The following is a 6000-nucleotide window of genomic DNA, read 5'->3' as shown; positions in this document are numbered from 1 at the left end:
TTAATTATTTTTTAAATTTTCTCCAATTGTAGATTGTAATCCCCAAGTTCTAATTTCATTCATATGTTGTGTTAATGAACTTGGTGACTCGCTCCTTTTGTCATAATTTGGTTTATGGATGCAAATAAAAGGTATAATGCATGTTTTAGGATAACCATAGATAACCATACAATTATCCATCATTTAACCTCTTAGTTTGTCTCTGTTTTCCAAACAATATTTTTGTTAAAGTTCCTATTTATCCCCCTTTCCAAATCCATTTGACATCTTTATTTTCAACGATGTCCATATCATGAAATTTTGTTGAGATTCTTATACCCAATAACATGAATTGGCCTATTAGATTAGTTGGTTAGAGCTTCGTGCTAATAACGCGAAGATCACAATTTCCAGACATAGGTAGGCTATTAATAAATTCCGATTTATTCATGATAAAATCTCCAACTGTTGAAGGTATTTAGAATAAGAGGCAGTCGACATATGTGATGTTAATGAAGTTGTTGACACACTCTTTTGTCATAATTCTGTCTCTACATGCAAGCGAAATGTTGAACTTGTATTTTAAGATAACCTTATGGACCATACCATTCTCCACCATTTAACCTCTCGATTTGTATCTTTTATGATATCTAAGATATATTTGTGTTGTACTTTCCTACTTGTCTCGCTTTCAAAATCTATTTATCATCTCTATTTTCAATGATGTCCATATCATGATGTTTTGAAAATATTTTTATTTTTGATAACATGAATTAGTCTATTAGCTTTGTTGGTTAGAGTGTTGTGCTAATAACGAGAAGGTCACAAGTTTAAGTCATGTATAGGCCACACATTGTTTTTGACATATTCATGACAAAATTTTCAATTTTTAAAGGTATTAAGAACTCCTCTCCAATTGTAAATGAGTGAAATTCCGATAGTTCAAACGTCATTCCAAAAATAAATGTTTGAAATATTTTGGGATCATTATATATTTAGAAAAAAATTCTCTCAAATATGTGAGATAAGAAGGCTAGTGTGAAAAATGTGCTAAAAAATCAGTCTCGTATAAGCATATGAGGAAATGAACATATTTGATGTTAATGAACTTATCGACTCTTTCTTTTGTCATAATTATGTCTCTGAATGCAAGACAAAGTTGAACACGTGTTTTAGGATAACCTTAATTGACCATACCATTCTCCGTTATTTGACCCTCGGTTTGTCTCTTTTATCTTATTCCACGCACTATTAATGTTGAACATTCCTACATGTTCCGCTTTGTAAATCCATTTATCATCTTTATTTTCAATGATGTCCATATCATGAAGTTTTTCTAAGATTCTTATTCCCAATAATATCAATTGACATATTAGTTTAGTTGGTTTGAGCGTCGTGCTAATAAGAAAATGTCTTGTTTAAATTTTCTTAGTTTGTGCTCAATTTGATTTTTTGAGGGTTTGAAATCATGAGACACATTTGTCAATTTGATTTTGAAGAGATCTTATCACCGGTTATGAAGAGGTCATCCATCAGAGAGCTGCTAGTCAAGATTTGGAAATTGAATAACTGGATGTGAATACTGCATTTCTCTATGGTGACTTGGAGGAAGAGATCTATATGGAACAACCCAAGGATTTCAAAGTTAAAGGTTAAGAATATCTTGTTTGTAGCTTGAGGAAAAGTCTGTACGAGCTCAAGCAAGTGCCTAGACAATGGTATAGGAAATTTGACTCCTTCATGGAAGCAAATGGGTATAGTAAGACTACTTCTGATCATTGTATTTTCATCAAGAGATACGACGTTGATGATTATGTTATTCTTCCACTCTATGTTGATGATATGCTTATTGTTGGGCAAGATATTGCAAAAATTGAGAAACTCAAAAAGGATTTGAACAAGTCTTTTGCAATGAAGAATTTGGGTACAGTGAAGCAGATCCTAGGCATGGAAATCACAAGAGACAGAAAGAAAAGAACACTTTGGCTATCACATGAGAAGTACATTGAGAAGGTATTTGAGAGGTTTACAATGAAAAATGCAAAACCGGTTTCAGTTCTACTTGCATGTCATTTCAAGTTGAGTTCTAAACAATGTCCTACAAGTGAGAAAGATGAGTTGAAGAATATACATTATGCCTCCGCAATTGGTAGTCTTATGTATGCCATGGTATGTACTAGACCGAACATAGTAGACGTAGTTGGTGTTGTTAGTCGGTATCTCTCCAATCCGGGAGAAGAATATTGTTTGGCTATTAAGTGGATTCTTATATATCTTCGAGGCTCTTTAAAAAGTACGTTTATGCTTTGGAAGAGATATTCTTGTTTTGGAAGGCTTTACAAATTCTGATATGCCGGGTGATGTTGATTCAAGAAAATTTGTATCAGGTTTTTTGGTTACCTTTGTAGGTGGTGTTGTTTCGTGGCAGTCAAGGTTACATAAGTGTGTTGCTTTGTCTACTACAGAAGCTGAGTATATTGCAGCTACCGAGTCATGTAAAGAGGTGTTGTGGATGAAGAAGTTCCTACAGGAGTTGGGCCAAAAGCAAGAGAAGTTCACTTTATTTTGCGATAGTTAAAGTGTCATTCATCTCTCGGAAAATTCAGCTTTTTATTCGATATTCAAACACATCGACGTGAGATATTATTGGATACGTGATGTGCTTGAGGCAAAAGAGCTGAACTTGGAGAAGATTCATACAAATGAAAATGGTGTAGATATGTTTACAAAGTCCTTGTCTAAGGACAAGTTTGAATATTGTCGGGAAAGAGCGGATTTATTGGAGCCCGCGAAGTTGCGCTAACGGGGGAGATTTGTTGGGGTCAGCTCAAATGATTTTGGGCTTGACCAAAATAAAGCCCATTAGGGCATTTCATTTATTAACAAAAAAAAAAAGACTATAGTCAAGCCTACCATTTTGGTTCCCCGTCTTACTCGAAAGGAATGTGAGTTATGGAGCATGACTAATCGAGCAACGAAAGTCTATTCTCGGGAAGGGTCAATTTTTGACGTTATAGGTATAAAAATATAAATTGTATAGATTAGTTTTTTTGTTTGGTTTGAATGGTTGAATATATATAAGTTGTATAAATTTTATAATTGTTGAGATATAAAAATGTGGTATTAAAAAAAAGTATATTAATATAAAATTATTTTGTTTAACTATTAATATTTTAAATTAATTTTTTTTAAACCCAAAATAATGACTTCACTCTAATTTAAAATAGAATTTTAAGTAAGAATTGAACTGTCATAATTATCTCTTAAAAAGTATTCTATATACTCAACTGTCTTCATATATTTGATTTTTTTTATTATAGAGTAATAATTAATTAATAATACTTAAATTAATAAAAAAAAATATTATATTTAATTTTCCAATTAATCATTTCTTCTATGAATATTTATCACAAATATTTATTTTTTTTAATTAATATAGAAAGTTAAACATGACTGTGTCATGATTTTCTAAAAATTTGTACAATTTCTCAATTTATGCAATCATGTGTAGTGTCCGTGCAAATATTCTTATTAGTGTAAAAAAATGGCTAATTTTGTGTTCATTATAAGATTTGACCTTTTATTAATATTATTATTAACAATGTCGTGCCAGGTGTATTTTATTATGTCATAGCCATATTCAGAACTCATGTCTTTAAAGTTTAAGGTCTTGATTGAGGATTTTTTTGGGTTTTATCTAAAAATAATTTTGTTCGATAAAAAGTAGGAAAAAACTAATTTTTAAAATTTAAAGACTAATTTGTCCTTTTATTTTAGAGAATATGGTGTAGGTAAGAGAATGATGGTTTAGAGAAAGATGATAAAATTATAGAGTAATTTTAGTATTTAAATGATAAAATTATTTGATTTGATAGTTGATAAAATGTTTAAATTTTGGAATAGAAACTGGATTTTATTCCAAAAACCCTTTCATCAAACGAGGCTAAAGCGAAAGTGAAGATTTACACAGACTAACAGTATAATCTTCAAAATGATTTGATGTCAATGGTTAGACATAAATAAAAAGATGTGATTGGAAAAATAATGAATAGTTCAGAATTAAAAAAACATAACACGTGTAAATTGTAGATATGATAATGTGGATAAAACAGAAACAACTAGATAATGCATGGTTGACGAATGAACTTGTAAAGAAGTTCCTTTCCTTGTATGAGTTGGTTGATATGGTTTGGTTCTTGAAGCATGTTATAAAGAGTTTTAAACCATGTAATATTGTGATGGTGTAATAGATAAACACAGATAATTCAATTTCTTTTTAAATTATCTTTTCTAAGAGTTTTTTTTATGTGGATAGATTGTTTAAATATAAATAAAATAGAAAAAGGTAGTTATGAAATAATTACAAAACTGTATAATACTTGATTGTAGTTATATAGGTAAAAAAAATTCTATATATGAAAAATAATAACCATATAATTCTTAGGTATATTTATATTGTATTATCTCGGGTATAAACGAGTCGAGTTGAGTCGAGTACCATACTACTTGAACTCGATTCGATTTGCATTATATATACTCGAACTCGACTCGTTTTATATTAAATATACTTGAATTCGTATTATATATATTCAAACTCAATCGAGTACCAAAATTTATACTTAAACTTGGTTCGTTAACCATTCGAGTTACTCGAGATCGAGTTCGAACTCAAAAACTCAAAAATTAAATTTTATTAATTAAAATTACATATTTTACTCGAGATTGATTTGCTCATTTACCTGAAATGTGAAAGATCGAGCATATGTGTAAGAGAATAAATTTGAGGAAAAATACTCATGTTTTAGGGAGAAGATATGAAAAAAATGTTTAAGATTTATATTATATATATATATTATTAGAAATATAAATATTTATTGTTAAAATATAAAATAATATATATGTAAAATATTATCATAATATTATAAATTGTGATAATATTATTATTATATTAAAATAATATATATATATATAAATTGTGATAATATTATTATTATATTAAAATAATATATATATATATATAAAATATTATCACATCATATTGTGATAATATCAATATTATCTTATATTATTATATTAATATCCTTATAAGCTCAATATAATGTTTATATAATAGACTTAACTTATATAATTTAATACAATCTATTTTCTCTCATATTTTAGCATGGTATTAGAGTAAAAAAATTTATTCTCGAACTACAAAATATAGTATTTCGCTGCCTCCATCAATGTTTACTTTAGCCATTAATAGAGGGCTCTAATAATATTTTAATCGTTATTATTATTATTATTATATTTTTAATAATATTTTTTTTTCTTTTCAAATAATTATGTTGATGTTCTTAATTTGTTCGACAATCATATTCTCTGAGTTATGATTTTAGTTGTTTCTTTTATCAAGCATTTTTATGCCCATGGGATTCGACCTCTTCGTTAGGTTTATTTTATGTAACACACGGACATCCCCGTCATTTGATGAATTTCGAGACTCACAAGTAACTTTGAAGTTCATTTAGTTGATGTTTTATCCCAGCATTCAATATCCATGGGATTCAACATCTTCGCTGGTTTATCAATCAACACATTGACATCTTGTAAGTTGATGGATCTCACGAGTTTCTGAAGTTTGAAGAATAAATCATCAACATTTCAATATCTCGATCATCTTCAACCTCAAGTTATTCAAACATTTTCCATCTTGAGTTGACGAGTGATGTTAGAATATAAGATAATATATATATATATATATATATATATATATATATAATATTATTACAATATTATAAATTTTGATAATATTATTATTATATTAAAATAATATATCGGTAAGTTATTATCACAATATGATAAATTATGATAATATTAATATTATTTTATATTATTATATAAGTTTCCTTATAAGTTTAATGTAATGTTTATATAATTGACATAACTTATATAATTTAATCAAAACTCAGAGAAAATAAATTATATTAAATTATATAAGTTATGCCTATTATATAAGCATTACATTGAGTTTATAAG

Source organism: Impatiens glandulifera, chromosome 1 (genome assembly GCF_907164915.1).
Source record: "Impatiens glandulifera chromosome 1, dImpGla2.1, whole genome shotgun sequence".
Lineage (NCBI taxonomy): Eukaryota > Viridiplantae > Streptophyta > Magnoliopsida > Ericales > Balsaminaceae > Impatiens > Impatiens glandulifera.
Note: the sequence above shows the minus strand (reverse complement) of the source record.